At 32.7% G+C, this 18944-nt stretch overlaps 2 long non-coding RNA genes across 5 annotated transcripts in view; one reads left to right on the top strand and one right to left on the bottom strand.

Moving 5' to 3' along the window:
• The window catches only part of LOC134236580 (uncharacterized), a 177822-nt gene that overhangs the window by 70437 nt on the left and 88441 nt on the right, over positions 1–18944 (top strand). The window lies entirely within an intron of this gene.
• On the bottom strand, positions 15608–18891 carry LOC134236562 (uncharacterized). Its single transcript, XR_009985639.1, has 4 exons — positions 18814–18891; positions 18680–18706; positions 18414–18469; positions 15608–16021 (listed from the first exon to the last, which is right to left on the bottom strand). It is a non-coding gene; the product is annotated as an uncharacterized LOC134236562 (long non-coding RNA).

The following is an 18944-nucleotide window of genomic DNA, read 5'->3' as shown; positions in this document are numbered from 1 at the left end:
ATTCAAAAATTAAAGATATATTTTTATATACATATGAAGCTATCGAATTTTTCCAACATCTTATACCAAAATAGGTATTATCACAGTTATCATTATCACAGGATTATAAAGATATCCCACGTTTACCATACAACACAAATAAACATCTTTTTATAATCTTTGCCTAGGATAACCCATGAAAGCAATATATAAAACATGCTTATTTCCAATGTCCTTGGTACAAGTTGATTATAATTTAATTGACTAAGACAGCATGGAAAAAAATAAAAAAATAAAATTGAGGATTACATAATTTTCCTAGCCTGAATAAAATAATTTGACATATATATACATAATCACAGTTTCAGGTTAATACAAATTATTTTAAAAAGTTTTTCCCTTGTAAAAATATTATATATAAATACTTTCTTTCCTTTACATATTGTGTAAGATGCAACTTGACAGCAGATTTAAAACTAGCTCATTGGCTATAGTTTTTAAGGTGTGAAGGAATTCGGTTTAAAATGGCTTGATAATAAAAATTTGAATCATTGAATGCTCCAACCCAGGGTACATGATACTGTAATTAAAATTGGACGCTCCCCTAGTAGCATTATTATTCCTATCAAAGTTTTCATTTAGATAATTTGGTGCTAGGCTATGATTGATGTTAAAAACATGATTTAGGATTAACTGTTTTACACGATCAGATACACGTAGTGTATTTATTGAATCCAAAAACAATTGATCTAAAGGATTTAGATTTAAAATAAATCTTACTGTTTGTTTTGAAGAAAACTTATTTTTCAAAGATTTGGACAGACTTTCCCATGCTGATGAACAGTAATCAAAATAGCACTGAATTAGTGCACACCCGCCTAATGTTAATCTGATCTTTTATTTAACCATTTTCCATTCCTGTATAAGAACTTCAGTGTATAAATAATGGACTAACAATAAGTTACATTTTAGAAATTTATCAATTGTGATTCCTCAACTTAAAAATCACTGGATTTGATAACATGATCGTAACATTTAACCTCAAATTGACCTAAAAATTTACTTGAAAAAGGATAGACTTTTTTTCCAAGATCGAGAGATAACTTATTATCTATTAGCCATCAACACTTCTCTTATCACCTTTTCCCGTTTGTTAGAATAACATTAGGGTCTGCTCTTGAGTATAAAATAGAACTATCATCAGCATAAAAAATTTATAATTGTGCTAGACTGATGGACATATCATTAACATAGCATAAAAACAATAAAGGGCCTAAAATGCTCCATTAGGTCGTTGTAAAATATTTTTCTTTGACTTATACAACACCTGCATCCCACCACCTGAGACCTGCCAGTTAGATATGACTTGTTAACCATTGATTATCAATTCCCATAATGTCTAATTTGTTACATAATATTTCATGGTTTTCAAACGCTTTTTGTAAACATTATCATTCCTGTAAATAATCCCTTAGAGATTGTCCCTATATGTTTTAACAAATATAATAATGAAAGTACTGCCCAGATTGAAATATATCAACATGTTTGACAAAAATGTATATGAGAAAATGTTCTCAAAATCTGGTCTTTGACTACGCTTAAAATACTCCTGGAATTAATCCCATTTGAACCTTTTTAAAGAAGGCTTGACCCTAGCCTGTTTCATACTCTCTGGTACACATCCAGTCAATTCTTTGATTGAAGTTATAGGTGATTTAAGAATTATTTTTAAAAATTTTGCTATTTATCATGATACTTTTTGTTGTACTAAACCACATTTCTTCATTTCTCTGAAACAGGACTTAGAGATAAGAAATTGTTGTACAAATTTCTGTTTTTTATAAAAACCTCTAAAAATTTGACAAAACATTTTTATGTGCCCTTTGCAGTGGGTAGAGCTTCCACCAATTTTGATGCAACTGTAGTAAAAAAGTGATTAGCAATATCCATGTCATCATGACTAATATCATCATTAATATTTAAAACAATTTTTTTCTCTTCAAAGCTTTTTGTGATTTCTATAACCTAAATCTTTCAAATGTTCCCAAAGTTTTTTAGGAAAAAAGACAAAATGCTTATTTTCTTCAAGTTTTTCTGTCCACTCTGACCTAGCCTTTTTAATCTTTCTTTGAAAATTTCTAACCCTTGAAAAATTTTTCTGATCATATATTGCTTTTAAATTTTAAGCCTATCTCTCTCATTTATAAGTTCTAAGAAAAGGTTCTGAAAAATTTTAATCTACATTTTTTACAGGTGCAAATCTATACTGTATATTTACTTCCTTGAATGCATTCCAGTTTGAATCAACACAATCAGAAGATATATAGGATGTCCAGTCTACCTATTCTAGTTCTTCAACAAACAGAGCAGAACCAAATGTTTCATTGATCTAATCTTCACCGTGTTATGTTCTTTAATTTGACCTTTAGAAATTTTTCTTGTGCAAAAAATTAGATCATGGTCACTGAGACCCATTGCGATAATATATCATTGTTTACCAAAATATATCTATTAAAGAGCCCATTTCAGTGATTCTAATTGGAATAAATCAATCAAAATTACCAAAAAATTTAGAACATGCTAATATCCATGTTATAAGGGATTTTTCTTATTTTGCATACAAATATTAAAATCGCCAAGAATAATGTTATCTAAGTCAGATCAAAAAGATTCTTGAGTTTCTGATTGACAAACTATGTGGTTTTTGGAGACCAGGTCTTCCAACAATCTATTGGAATTCCCATGGTACAATATGCCCTCCGTTATTAGAAGATATATTTTTATATACATATGAAGCAGAATTTTTCCAACATCTTATACGTGAAAATACGAAAACACTTGCTGGCGAAGCATAAATTATCCCACGTTTACCACTATCGTTGATATCCCTGGCATACTGCACTGACTAGACAGTGATTCCCTATGTTTCAGTCTCGTTTAGAGTAATTATTTCGTAAGTTTTATAGTCTATGCAATGATATTGCCAGCAAATACAATTTAACATTGAGTCAAATGCTGACTGACGTTTTTCGTAGTAATTGTTAGGCCATTATTTACATATTGAATTGACGACAGATTTTCCCGTCAAAATATGGCTGATGCTTTATAGCCTGATTTCAGTGTTTCGAAAATATCGTGTTTGCTCTGCTCCTATTTTGTATTGTTTTTTTTTTTTTTACTTCTGAGCTTGAATACTGTTCGTTATCTACATATCATCAAGGAAGGATATGGAGATAAAGAACATTATTCAATATCAAAGTCCATAAAACAATACTAAATTGTATTAAACAAACCGTTCCAAAACATCATAGGTCAGTCGGTAGGAGCGCTTGCTCCGTGATCGTCACACCCGCCGTGTGCTCCTTGTCATGATCGGAAATAACGGAAAAATCCGACGTCAATTCAGTGTATAAATAATGGACTAACAATGTATTCGCATTTGCTCGGCACGTTGAATTTGTGAAAGGTTTGTATCGACTATAAAATTTACGAAATGATGACTTTAAACGAGACTGTTGATATTCTTGTTTCATCAACTTCCTTATCAACAATTTACCTCGTTTTAGAAATTGTTCATATGTAGAGCATGCTCTTGCGTATAGAAATAGAACTAACAGGATATCTATAAAATTTATAATTGTGCTCAGATCGTATTTCTTCTTCCTATTACCTGGCTATTATCAAGAGCTTGACTCCATTAGGTCGTTGTAAAATACCTATATCTACTATGCAATCAATCATTGTATTAAACAAATATTTTACTTGCTAAATAGATATCAACTTCCGGAATTTGAGCCAGGAATTTTCTATTCTCGCTGCGTTTTTTGAATTATAGTTGGAGCAGCGATTCATATGTTTTAACAAATATAATAATAAAAGTATGCCGTGGAAATATATCGCCCGTGTTTGACAATGTCTATGAGAAAATGTTTCATTGTATCCGTGGAATTAATCCCATTTGAACAAAGAAGTGCGAACGATAGTATAGTTCTCCCAAGTCAATTCTTTAGAGTGAAGATATTGGAATTATTTTTGATATAAATATTGCTATTTATATGGATTTTCGTAAAACATTTCTTATTTGGGAAAACAACGAGAGATAACTCTAAAATTTTGGTAAAACTCGTGTTTTTTTTACTATAGAAATCAACGGAAAACGGAAAATATTTTTTTAAAACATCCTTTCCCCCGTGAAACAAAACTTCCTTTTTACGGGTAATATGGACTGTCGTTTCACAAATTCATACCAAAGCTTTTTGTGTTTCATGGCTGGGGAACATATGTTTATAGACAAAAAAGACAAAATGCTTATTTTTTCCAGCAATTTCCAAGTGAGTACTACTATTTTACTAACATATATGCTTTTAAATTTTATATGCATTAAACATAAGAAAAGATTTAAGAAAAATGTATTCATTTCCAAGACTACATGTATTTCAAAATATGGTGATGCTTTATAGCCTGATTTCAGTAGAAAATATCGTCTAACTCCCCTTATTTCAAGAGATGAAATAAGGGATATTTTACTATCTAGCACTGGTATTAAAATAATAAATCAATTTCCATTGAACTGTTCTTTGTATTAAACAAACCGTTCACGGTAGCTTTTTCGGTAAAAAATGCGCTCACGTGATCGGGAGGTTGAGTTCGCATCTCGGCCACCGACCTAGTCGTTAAAATGGGTAGCAACTGTTCCTTCGCCATGCGCTTAAGAAAAGTTGCGGAGTTTCGGATGAGACCTTAAAAACCGAGGCCCCGTGTCAGCGGCAAGCGTTGGCACGATAAAGATCCCTCACTGCTCAATGGCCCTAAGTACCGAGTAAAGGTCAAAATTTGAAGCCCTTTACCGGCACACGGTGACGTCTCCATATGAGTGAAAAATTCTCGAGAGGGACGTTAAACAATATACAATCAATCAATCATTGTATTAAACAAATATTTTATGGCCATATTGTCACCAGTCTTGAATTAAATGGCTGTAAAATGTAAGCCGGAATCGAGGGTTAGCGTGCGTAGTTCTTTATGGGAGAAAAAAAAAGAGAGAAAATATCCCAACTGATACTTTTTCTCCCATGGGAAAAAAGTGGGACAGTTATTAGGACTTAACCTTCCAATTACGGTGAAGCTTTTTTGGTCTCTCGCTTCTGGTACTAGCATTGTTTCTTGTAATATATAATGCTGGGGTTATCCTAGCTTTAAGTAGTGTATCCTGTACCATATATTTTGTTTCTGTTTCTATCAATTTCATATATGCCATTGAGGACGTATTATTCCTGTAAGACTTCATCATAGACATCAGAACTGGAATCTATCAAGCTTAATTTTCAAGGCCATTTAAGTTTATGTTGAAAGGTAAATTATATGTCAGAATTAAAGTAAAATATATAGATAATTTTAAAAAGAATACTAATATAATCTTTTATTCGGGGAACGCATTTGCAAGCAATAGTAACTGAAATGGGCGACAAAAAAAAGCTCTGGTTTATCTAACCGAATTTTCTTAAACAGATAGTTATATTTTTATAGCTTTAATGACAGCTACTTTTTCAATAAAAAATGGTACTTGTAAATTTTCCTACTTTGCCATTCAAATTATTCTGAGGTTGATATTAAAAAGTTGCTTGAGTTTCTAATTGAGTAACACTGTAGGAGTTGAACGCTGTGGAAATAAACAGAGAAAGCATAAGGAGGAACCAGAAGGAAAACCAGACGCCAGAAGGAGATACAAAAACTTAAAGCAGATATGAATGCAATAACCAAACAATTTAAAATAGCAAAGGAAAGTCAGAAAATAGAATTCAGCGAGCTAAGAGCAACTCTCAGAGAGAAAAAGGAAAGTCGGAAAGAAAAGGGCAAAGTTTATTGCAGACCCATACAGATTTACAAAATTAACCCTTGAAGATTCAAAAGCAGGGTCACTGAAGAGCTGCAAGGAGGAGGTTAAGAACTACATGGAAGAAACACATGGCGACAAAGAGCAGTGGAAACGCTTAGGATCATGTGAGCGAATCAAAGAGGTACCAGAATCAGAGGAGTCAATGAATGAAAAGGAACCATCATTGAAAGAAGTGCAAGATATTGTAAAGAAAGCTAGAACATCATCAGCACCAGGCCCCATATGTATCCCCTATAAAGTATATGTGATGTCCAAAGATCACACACATATGTAAACTATTAAGAGTAGTGTGGAGAAAAGAGAAGATTCCATCTATCTTGTTGACAAAAGGTTGGGGGTGCTTTGTGCCGAAGGAGATAAAGTAGTTCCGGACAATTTCACTGCTAAACGTGGGAAGGCAAGTCTTCTTCTCAGTCCTAGCGAGAAGATTGACAACTTATATGACCAAAAATCAGTATATGGATACATTAGGATTATCTGGGTTCTCTAGATGAATTGAACATACTAGCATCATAAAACAATTAATCAATGAAGTAATAGCCAACAAGAAAGATTTTACGGTTGTTTGGTAGATTTAGCAAATACATTAGGAACGATCCCACATATGCTCATATGCCACATATGCTCTTGAACACTACCATATACCAGAGCACTTTCGGATGATGATCAAAAGTTACTTCAGTGTTATTCGAAAATAAAGAAAAAATTTACCCGTTGGTCATTTAACATATTCGAGAGCTGTTGTATTCTCGAAAACGCTGTGTCAGGGTCAATTACTCTTCATCTGTGGATAAAGTACAGCTTAAGCCCTATATTACATTAGGTGGGATATTTTAATATATTTCTGTGTGGAATTCATGTCAAGAATTTGATTTCGCGTTGCTGTGGATTGAATAATTGAAGAGCTCCGTAAAATCATTTCGTAGTTTGGGATATATACGTACTGTAGTTTATGTGAAAGACTTTTATTTCGCTTGCAGAATTTTTTGCATTTGTATATTACAAAGCCCATTCATTCTGTAATTTAGATTCAATATACATGTAATTTAAAATGATGAAATCGCCTTGGTGTTAAATAATCTATTTACACGGCACAGTTTTTGCTGGCTCCGCCCATATACACGGCACAGTTTTTTTTTTCTGGATACGCCCATCGGTGTATCTCCAGTTATTGTACACTTGACTTCAAAGGAAAAACACCGCAGCCATGATAAAAATATTTATTACTAATAAAAAGAAATGTCTGTTACACTCAGTCTAACAATTTCATTATTGACCGGCCTGCCGGTCCAACATAAGAATTGTTAGACCGCAACGTCACTGCTACGTCATTATACAATTATAGCCTTTTGATGAGGTCAATCCCTCTATATATAGACCTGAGAGAAATCATATCGACCGAGCACGAAGTGCGAGGTCGATATGCTTTTCTCTAAGGTCTATATATCGAGGGATTGTACCGAATCAAAATGCTATAATTGTTTTATTATTTTTTATCAGTTAATAAGAAATGTCTTAAAATCCTTTTTTCTAATACTCAGAACCTTCTCGATACAAGGCATTGTTATGTCATTGCATTATGACGTCATAGTAATGAAAACCAGCTGCAGTATCTGTTTTTAGAAATATCCAGTCTATGAAGACTATTGTGACGTCAGCACTATTGAGGCTTCACAGAAGAACGTTTCCAAATTTAGAAACAGCAGGTTTATAATTTTTTAAAATAGAAACATCGAGTCTGTAACACTTTTTATACTTGATCATGTGATCCAGTTTGAGCCAATCAGATAGTTGGAACAATACAGAAAAATAATAAAAGTAATTAATAATCGTTCAATATCGGTGACACGGAAATAGCCGACGTTAAGATCTGCAACAGTTGTTGATACTTGCAATGACGAAGGGAAGAGTATGTTTTGTGATAATTACATGTACTAGTTATTTTTATGATATAATTAAAATATAATTAATTTGTTCTTTCTCAGCTAATGTTTTATATTTACTGATTTAGCCATAATGTTTCCATATATAAAGTAATTGATAATATAGTGTGTATTGATTAAATCTTAAATGAGCACTGAAGGGTATAACAAAACAGTTATATAGACTGGGATTCGGGCAACATATATGATTTGTTGGACCTGAAGGTGAAAATGTTGCCAGAGGCCGCAGGCCTCGGGCAATATTTTCACATCCAGGTCCAACAAATCATATGTTGCCCTCATACCCAGTCAATAACTGTATATTAACAAATATCTCTCTCAGTTGATTCGATACACAAGAGCATGCACTTTGTATGGAGTTGGATTGAGTTGCACCGTCTTTTCCTAGTCCGAAATATCTGACTTTTCCAAGGCTTTTTTCATGATTTTGGCACGTAAATAATTAATTCCACCCAGAAATTGCCCATATTCATATCTACGGAAGTATAGAGGGGGAAAAGATTTTTAATGTATTACAATATTTCATTAAAAAAATGTAATACATGTATAAATTATTTTAGTTTTTTTTAAGTCTTCATATTGTCTGGGTTTTTCTTAATGATTAAATATATGTATTTCTTATTTATTTACGAAAAGAAATTTCAGCATTTTCCCCAACAAATCGAGAATATTCAAACTGGAACTTCTCAAGGGCCTAAAAGACTATAGGACTTTCAGCACATTTCATCGTTGTGTAAAAACGTATCAGAAAGAGACTTCCGTAAAATTCATCCTACCTTTTTGTCCTTCGAAATTTCATTACTCATATACGTTGTGGGCTATGGATTCTCTCCATAGCTGCCAAAATTTCTTCAATTAACCCTGAGGGTAACTGGGTCAACTGAGTGCACTTTTTAAAGAAATTCTGATAGGAAATTTCGGAAGTACTCAATAAACAAACAAGTAACATTATAGATTGCGAGTTATGTCTAGCTCATAGAATGGGTATAGTAAGTTTTATACACTACAAAATTTCACGCTCAATTTTAATGTTTTTGTAAAAAATATTTTGTTGTTTAATGTATTAGCTAAAATAAATAAGGTTATGCAAAAAATATTGAAAAATGATAGGTTCTTAATTCTGACAAAGGGGAGTAATCCAGTTTTCGTGCTTCATTACTGGCGATTAAGATTTTTATGATTTTAATAAATTCATTATATAAAACAACATATTTACAAAAAAAAGTTACGTTGCAGAAATGGAGTCGACGTTCATATAGGTCCCTATATTATAACAAGGCAATCTTTAGATAAGTCTGTCGATTGAATCTAAAAGAAATTGTAGATCTTGGCATGCGCGGATCTAAAGGGGGGGGGGGGGGTAGGTAAACTGCAAGGTTATTAGATTTATATACCAAGTGAAAAAAAAAATTACCTTGGACCCCCCTCGGAAAACGCAGACCTCCCCCCCCCCCCCCCCGAATATACGCGAATATGTGTTAAATTGGTATGATAAGTCAAAGGTTTGAACTAGGTATAAATAATTTATCAATATATACCTATTATCATGTTGTAAATTTTGAATTCTGCATTTACCTCCCCCTGAAAAATTCAAAATTTACAACATGATACATGTACTATAATCAAATCCGTTGTGGAGATGTACTAATTGTAAATAACTATTTTAATGGCAGAAAAAAAAAGTTTATAAACTTCTATTGTTCATATTTGTGATATGAGCTAGGTGTTTATAAGCTTTGATTGAATCAAAATTGCATTATTGTCGTCCTGTACAATAATGATTTTTTATATATAATACTGCATATTCGATTGTAAAGAAGTTTTTCTTCAGAAACAATTTAATGCTTTATTTAAGTCTAATTGATCAAAAAGGTTTAAATTATATACAAATTTATCACAATAATACATTTTAACAGCAAAATAAATTTTTTTCAAAAATGCAGCTCATATTGCTTTAATTCATCAGTTGTACCTACTGTAACGTTGAATTTTGACCCGGGGGTCATTTTTCAACGTTGAATATTGAGACCGAAGGTGTTGAATTTAGACCCTAATCCGTTGAAAAATGATCCGGGTCGTTGAATTTTGATCATGAAACCGGTTCAAAATTCAACAGCATAAAAACACATATTCATGATTGGGTTTTCACTACTGTGATTTAATTCATAGGTATGAGGCCCCGTTTTGGTATTTACTGCAAAAAGTAGTATCCCCTATTTGAATAAGTGATATCACCTGTTCCAATAGATGATATCACTTATTTTATTTGAATTTGTGATATCACCAATTCGAAAAGGTGATATCACTTATTCAATTGGGTGATATCACCTTTTCCCGTCGAACAGCTGTAGTTTTTTTTTTGCTTACAAATTGATTTATTTCACTTATATACCATGTATACAACAAAAAAATCGTAGAAAATGTTTGAAAACTGGGTAGTCCGAATTTTTGTTGGTTCCAGTGTAGTATAATATATATTATAGGGAGCATTCATTAATGACTGTTGTAAGAAACTCAAATAGGTAATATCACCTTTTCGAATAGGTGATACCACTTATTCAAATAGGTGATAGCATCTACATGTATTTAGCACGGAAAGGTGATATCACCTTTAATTCTAAGCTCTCTGATTGGCTCAAACTTGATCACATGATTAAGATAATACAGAGAATGACTTGATTTCTGAAAAAAATTACTACATTTTGTATTAATATCTTTTTATGTTCCGTAATTGGTGAGATGTATCAATGACTTTACGTCTTAATTAGGATCAACATGTACTTTATATTAAAACATATTGGATATCTTTGTCAAAAATTGATACAAGACATGATCAATTAAATAAATTTGTATTCTGAATAACTAAATCCTCTAAATTTACTTCATCAATGTATAAAACGAAACACATTTATTTAATATTGAATAGCAACAGCTTAATTTATGCTGATCTCTAGTCTCTAAGTCTTGAAGAGAGAAAACTTCTGCCTTATTTCCAATATTTTAAAATTTTGTTTTATCAATCTATGTGATAAAATGATTTATATTCGATAATGATGTTAAACTTTACATTCCTAATTAATTGAGTTTACAACTAATTCTAGTTTAATTTGTCATATTTCCCAGAATGCAATCATGGCAATTATTGAAAAAGAATTGAAAAAATCGCATAGGAGATCATAGAGATAAAATTATGTTATAAGGTGAGAAGTTTAACGAATTGTATTTTTTTCGAATAGAAATGATGGTAGTATGTTTTCGAACAACAACTTTATTGCATATAAACCAAATAATCATCGATTAAAAAAGCTAAAAATTATCGAATAGGAATGACAAAATTAGCGACTAGCAACCGATTGTTTTAAATATTAATGACATCGAATAGGCACGTACGACGGCGTATTCGTGCCATTATAACAATGTAGATTTAAAAAAAAAATCGTTTGAACGATTTTAAAAAAGGTTTGTACGATTTAACAAATTGTTTGTACAATTTAATAAATCGTTTGTACAATTTAATAAATTCTATGTACAATTTAATAAGTCGTTTGTAAAATTTAATAAATCGTTTGTACAATTTAATAAATCGTTTGTACAATTTTATAAGTCATTGGTATGATTTAATAAATTGTTTGTACAATTTAATAAATCGTTTATACAATTTGTTTATTAAATCTTTGTACAATTTGTTTATTAAATCGTTTGTACAATTTATTAAATAGTTTGTACAATTTGTTAAATCGTAAAAACTATTTTGATAAATCGTACAAACGTTTTCTTAAATCGTAAAAACGGCTTTTTAAATTGTTCAAACGATTTATAAAAAAAGCGTACAAACTATTTTGATAAATCGTATGATTTAACAAACAAATTGTACAAACGATTTATTTAATTGCACAAACGTTTTCTTAAATCGTTCAAACGATTAAAAAAAAAATTCTACATTGTTAAAATGGCACGCAGACGCCGTCGTACCTATTCGTTGTTTTGTGGGTTTTTTTTTAATAGATGCCATGGATTTTGGAAAGTATTTTCAAAAATAAAGATGTCATGCTTGAAGCAGTGGCGTAGCATCATTTTTGAAAGTGGGTGGGGGGGGGGGGGGGGGATTGGGGTGGGGCAGCCGGAGAAAACTTTTTTAAACTTTCCTGAAAAGTTGACAAGCAAAAAAAGGGGGAGGGGAGTTGAAAGTTGCCCAAAGTCGAAAATCCTATATTTCGTGGGTGGAGGGGGTGGGTGGGTGGGTGGGGTTTGGGGTAGAGGCTAACTTTTTTTCAGTGTCAACTACTTTCAGTACAAATTCTATTACTTCATTATCGACACATCACTTGAACTGGGGGTCCAACCAGGTTTACAGTTAACATTTAATTGCTATAGTAAAGGTAATGTTGAGAAAAAAAGGGGGCAGCCCCCCTGCCCTGCCCTCCCCCCCCCCCCCGTTGCTACGCCCCTGCAAAGATAAATGAAACCGTACACTGATCAAAATGTACATATATACACGGGGTGATACTGTATGTTTATTTCTATTATTCTTGAAAAGGGAAAAAATTGAAAACGAAATATTAATAAAGTGATACTAATAAATCCCGTTAAACAACTTCCCAGCTAAAAAAAATGTTCAAACTTTGAGATGGGGTCAATATTCAACAGGGTCAATTTTCAACTTGTTGACGTCATCAGGTGTAAGAAAAAAAATTATCAAGCTGTTGAAAAACCAGAAGTCTCTGTCGAGACTATAGCTCTACTGGTTTATACTTAAAACAAAGGAAGAGAAAAGTAGCAGTTGGGACTTGAAACTTTAAAACAGCAATAAATAGAAAAATGATCCTTGTCACTCATCAAAATAAAAACCGATGCACAGAATTATGTATCTTAGTATAGTCTTATCGAAATCGGATCAAAACTGTAGGAGGAGTAGCATTTTGAAAGAATTTCACAGAAATTTCTATTTTTAGTAACCATGGAAACACCGTTCATCGAAATCAAAAACCGATGCATAGAATTATGTATCTTAGTGTAGTCTACTTGTGTGCCAAGTTATATTGAAATCGGATCAAAACTGTAGGAGGAGTAGCATTTCGAAAGGAATTTCACAGAAATTTCTATTTTTAGTAACCACGGCAACACCGTTCATTGAAATCAAAAACCGATGCACAGAATTATGTATCTTAATGTAGTCTACTTGTGTGCCAGGTTATATTGAAATCGGATCAAAACTGTAGGAGGAGTAGCATTTTGAAAGAATTTCACAGAAATTTCTATTTTTAGTATCCACGGCAACACCGTTCATTGAAATCAAAAACCGATGCACAGAATTATGTATCTTAATGTAGTCTACTTGTGTGCCAAGTTATATTGAAATCGGATCAAAACTGTAGGAGTAGTAGCATTTTGAAAGAATTTTAAAGAAATTTCTATTTTTAGTAACCACGGCAACACTGTTCATCGAAATCAAAAACCGATGCACAGACTTATGTATCTTAGTGTAGTCTACTTGTGTGCCAAGTTATATTGAAATCGGATCAAAACTGTAGGAGGAGTAGCATTTCGAAAGGAATTTCACAAAAATTTTTATTTTTAGTAACCATGGCAACACCGTTCATCGAAATCAAAAACCGATGCACAGAATGATGTATCTTAGTGTAGTTTACTTGTGTGCCAAGTTATATTGAAATCGGACCCAAACTGTAGGAGGAGTAGCATTTTGAAAGAATTTCACAGAAATTTCTATTTTTAGTAACCACGGCAACACTGTTCATCGAAATCAAAAACCGATGCACAGAATTATGTATCTTAATATAGTCTACTTGTGTGCCAAGTTATATTGAAATCGAATCAAAACTGTAGGAGGAGTAGCATTTTGAAAGAATTTCACAGAAATTTCTATTTTTAGTAACCACGGCAACACTGTTCATCGAAATCAAAAACTGATGCACAGAATGAAGTATCTTAGTGTAGCCTACTTGTGTGCCAAGTTATATTGAAATCGGACCAAAACTGTAGGAGGAGTAGCATTTTGAAAAATTGTTTACAGACAGACAGACAGACAGACGGACGGACGACGGACGCATTACTATCGCATAAGCTCTGCTGGTCTCTGACCAGTAGAGCTAATGACCCCGGGTATAAATTCAACGACTTTTAGTCTCAATATTCAACGTTGAAAAATGACCCCGGTTCAATATTCAACGTTGAAAAATGACCCCCGGGTCAATTTTCAACTCGGGTCAATATTCAACGTTACACCTACCTTTAATTTATTTGGATTTGACAACAGAACAATATAGCCTACCTATTTTGTACCTATAAATTTTCAAATCAGCTGAATATTTAGATCCACCTAATACTAACAGAACATGTTTTTAATTTAAATTCATTTTCAGAAAGGTACAATTGATTTGAAGATACATGTAGTTATATTAGAACTGATGATGGATATAAATAGTTTTATACCGGCCAAAAATCAAAGTTATAAGTTTTCAAGATAATAATAAACCGGTATATACTATTTAATTATACCTAGGTATTGCATCTTTCTTCAAATTCTTACAGATTTGCTGTGCACATCATAGCTCACCTCAACGAAATGGATTATGTGAAATTTTAAAATACCGCGGTACATTATTTTAAATAATTAATCAGTAATGCACGGAAGATAATTCTTGCAAGTTTTATTGCAATAGGACTTCATGGTTTGAACTTTCGGATGCTGCAGTTTCAACAAGCGAACGCCAAATTAAATTATTATACCGCCTTGTTGACAGTTCTTAATGTTCGCGAGTGCTCGCTGTTGAACATGCCTCATGTTAATTAATGTTTTAGAGCTGGTTTGTTTTTTGGAGGCAGGTTAAAGTTTAGGTGTCAGGTTCAAGTTTTTTGAGCAGGTCTCGTTTGCAATTAACTGTAAACCCTATGTTTATCAAGCTTGCAAGGACGGTACATCTTTGAGTGATATCTGCCAGACTTGCTTCGGATGCTGGACCTGACCTACATTTTTTCCGGATGAGCGAGTTCTTTCTAGATCGACTGGAGTGTCCAAACTCCATGTACTACTACTGGCGGGCTTTAAGTTTCAGTGAATTGAGGTTCCAGTGAATAAAAATTTATTGATATATTTACATACAGTTTTTCGCGCTGGACCATTCCAAATTAATTATGTCCTAACTTGCACGGATGATACACCTAAGGATGTACACTACATGTAGCAGGCGTGCTTCGGATGCTGGATCTGACCTACATTTTCTGGATGTATGACCATGCAGGTTTAAATAGTGTTTGAAGCAAGTTCATTCTAAACTAACTTTCTGGATGCATGACCATGCAGGTTTAAATAGTGTTTGAAGCAGGTTCATTCTAAACTAACTATAAGCCTTAAGTCGACCCTACTTGCAGAGATGATAAACCTTTTTGACCTAAGGATGCACACCAGTACAAGACTACTTGTTCATTAATAAAACATCGTTATGTATTCATTATATCTATTGCTCGATTTGATTTCCTCAGCGAGAAATTTCTCCCGACTTCAAGAATATGTCAAAAAGGCACTTCAACATCATTTCAACATTAATTTGGATCACGAACTTCTCCAAAAGATTTTAATCAAGCAAGTTGAAAGCAAGTTTATATGATTCCAAACTTTTAAGTTTCATTCTTTATGATGTCAATTTCAAGTAGTCTTTTCTCTTATTATCTTGAGAATGGTTGAAAAGTCATATAAAACTGGGACTGGTGCTGCACATTTTAAAAAAAAGACCTTTATTTTTAACAAAACCACTGTTAAAGAAAAATCCTGCAATTTTCCAATTTTTTTAATTACTCAAATACAAATCAAGAACAGAAAAGGTTGCTTATAGCCGGGAGCTTCAGCAGACAGTATCAGGAAGCCAAAGTAGAGAACACTCAGCGGTCAATTTCACAATCTCCCTGGGTGTCCAGCTACACGGCCTTAATGGTGATGATGATTACTGATGATGAAGATGAGTGAATGTCTAGGTCTACTGTCCCCAGTGTGAAATGCCACGCGACATGTGAAGCCTGAACAGATGACTGGCCACGCTTCACATTTATCTTCTTCCTCTCTTTTTCCTCCTCTTCTTCTTCTCCTTCATTAATTAATGGGGTTTATAGTCACATGTCTTTCGCACCAAGTCCTTCCCTGTTCCTGATTTTAACTTGAAATGTGAAGGGGAGGGCTGTCTACTTTGATCTGAAAGATAAGAGCAATCACAGTATTGAAATAATTCATCAAATGCTGAACTTTGACAAATGCTGAACTTTGACAAATGCTGAACAGAAACATAATTTAGAAGACACATTGAATTTCAGTCTATGCAAAAGACATTAGACTGTAAGAAATGTAATATGTTCTTGGCCTTAGGTATGACTTGTCTCTTTTTTTTTTTAAAGACCTGAATATATCTCCTACTTTTGAGCTTTATTATTTTCATGCAGAGTTCATTAAAAAAAATTGCTCAAATCAAAATATGCGAATAAATATGGTTAAAAATCGAATATGCATGGAGCTGCAGCCTCAACAGTATATTGCAACTTCTTTGGTTTTGCATTTTCATGTTTCACTTTTTTTTTTACATTAGGTTTTTTGGTCCAGGAAAATTTGGTTCAGTCCCGTGTGTTCAAAAATTACACAGGACAAAACACCCTGTGTTGTCAAAAAAAACTTTCACATAGACTGCATATTCAGAATCAAAGCAGTGCTTTTTATGCAATACAAACAACTATTCACATTTAAATTTATATAATTATGTGAGAGGGTTAAATATTGGATCAAATGCGATACACAGAATGAAATCTTATAGTGTAGCAAGAACCTTCGATTTATGACACCGACTTTTGTCACTCATTTTGGGTATTGTATCTTGTATTTTTAGCTTTCTACCCTTAAGAATGATATCCAATTATTAAGCATGCATTTCACAACTATTTTTGATACTTTAATTACTTTTCAACCACTCCTTTGTGCTTTTGGAATGTTGGTTTAACAAATTTCCAGTTTGTCGTCCATGTTGGAGATCATGCATTAAAATATCTTTCAAGAACATACACCATACACTTGCCCAAAATACTGTAAACCAACTTTTATTTGCGTCATCTTTCTTATGCTATTCATCAGTTTGAAATCAATCTGCGAAGATTAATTTTCGCAACTGAATAACCATTCATTACCAATGTTAAGCAAAATGAATGGTTCACAGCGATAAATAATCGCAAATTAAAGTTGGGTGCAAAACTCATGGATATTTCTCGCATGGGAATAAAAGTTGGTTTACAGTAGGAGAAAAAAATACGGCAAATTACAGGATACAATTTCTAAAGCAAAAAAATCACAAGATACAAGAAATATAATACCCGGAGTGAGCGACGAACAATCAAAGATTTTTACTATGTTTAGATCTGTAGCTCTCTGCTTTAAGGTAGGACCAAACAGATAGGTCAAATTTTTCCTCAAATTCAATTTTTCTGAAACTTTGACATTTTGTTCTTGGATACAAAATCTCTCTGTATATATGATATGAAAGAAATTCAACCGCACATTTTTTGCCCACATAGTCTGAAATATGGCCTATCAGACCCCTGTAAGAAGATTGTGAAATCAGACATTCTACTTGAGAATAAGCCTTATTTTAGAATTTTCTATTGATCTATTACAAATTTGTGTGATACTTTTCATAAAGACAACCTTTTTGTTACTTTAAATCAGTAAGTCATATTGATACTGGAAAATTTGGGTAAAATATTAAGTAAAATAGAACATACATTGTTTCAGAAACTGAAAATTCTCATAAATTCTGTAAATATCCGACAGTTTAAGTTTTCTTAACAGAAAATGTATAATTCAATTTTTACAAAAAATCAACAGAATTATTCAAATGGGTCCTAGAATAAAATGTGTAAAAATAGAGAAAATTGAACCGATGGTTTCAGATATTTTGGCTATTAAAAAAAAAATCAATGGCTAAAAAACTTAAAGATTCAGTAGATGACGTCAAAATACTTGACCTTTGACCTCTTGATATGACCTTGACCTTTGTAGTACATAAAGAATATAGAGACTCCTTATATACGTGTCCAAATATCACCCCTCTATTAATTATGGAACAAAAGTAGCACTGCATTTTATAACAGACTGTTACATGCTTGTTTATTGCACTTAGACAGCGTAAACACATTCCAAAATGTAAGCTCACAAGTGACCAATATATAGGTTTCTCTGATTTTTTCACAAAATATAACGCAAATATGCCAAAACTTATTATTTTTCTTTCAGGGATCATTCGTTGTTGTCAATATAGTAATATTATTCTTTTTTCCTCCAGTACTATTTAAGAAATGGGTTAAAATAGAATCCACGGGTGTTTTGTCCTACCTTAACTGTCTGAATTTTCTCAAGCAGAGAGGTACAGTTCTGCAGCTATATCATTTTAACATTTGAGTGTTATGTCTAGTGCTGAAATGATCCGATTGCTTCACAAATTCCACTGTCCTTACGTCAACACTTTTAACAATTGTCAGACGTGTTAAAACCTTCGAAGAAAGAAGACTTCAACCCAAGAAATATTGTCAAGACGTCTGGGACATACCTTGCCCTCATCTTTCTCCTTTTGCGCTTTAACCTCCTCATGCGCTTCTTCCTCCACTGCAAAAACAAAACACATACATAGACTCAACACTTCCCTTCGCCAAATTGTCATAAACAAATTCGAAACATACTATATTTCTAAAGCCACTTTAGTTTGTTGTCACACAAAAATAACCATGATTGTGTGGCATTAGCCATGTTACAGAGAAACCTAAGCATGTTTTCTGACTGCAGTTATGTACTTAAATATACAATATTTGAACGTACCTTTGCTCTCATCTTGATCAGAAATATCTAAAAATAATAAAATTATAATAAATTAAAACTGAATGTTAATGATGGTGTAGAATAATGAATGATTTATTTGGATTTTCTCCACTTTTTCTTGAAACACTCCTCACCTGTTCAAGACGGAAGTTAACAAGGGAGATTAGCTTGGAAGAAAAGTTTGATATTTAGAATTATTATGCTTACAAATAAAAATTTAATTTCTTTACCAGTGTATGTAAAAATTGAATATTTCAAAATAAAA

The sequence above is a fragment of the Saccostrea cucullata genome, unplaced genomic scaffold, assembly GCF_032062105.1.
Source record: "Saccostrea cucullata isolate Sc308-1 unplaced genomic scaffold, CSIRO_AGI_Scuc_v1 ctg264, whole genome shotgun sequence".
Taxonomy (NCBI): domain Eukaryota; kingdom Metazoa; phylum Mollusca; class Bivalvia; order Ostreida; family Ostreidae; genus Saccostrea; species Saccostrea cuccullata.
The sequence above is the reverse complement of the archived record's forward strand: the minus strand, read 5'-3'. Positions and strand labels throughout refer to the sequence as shown.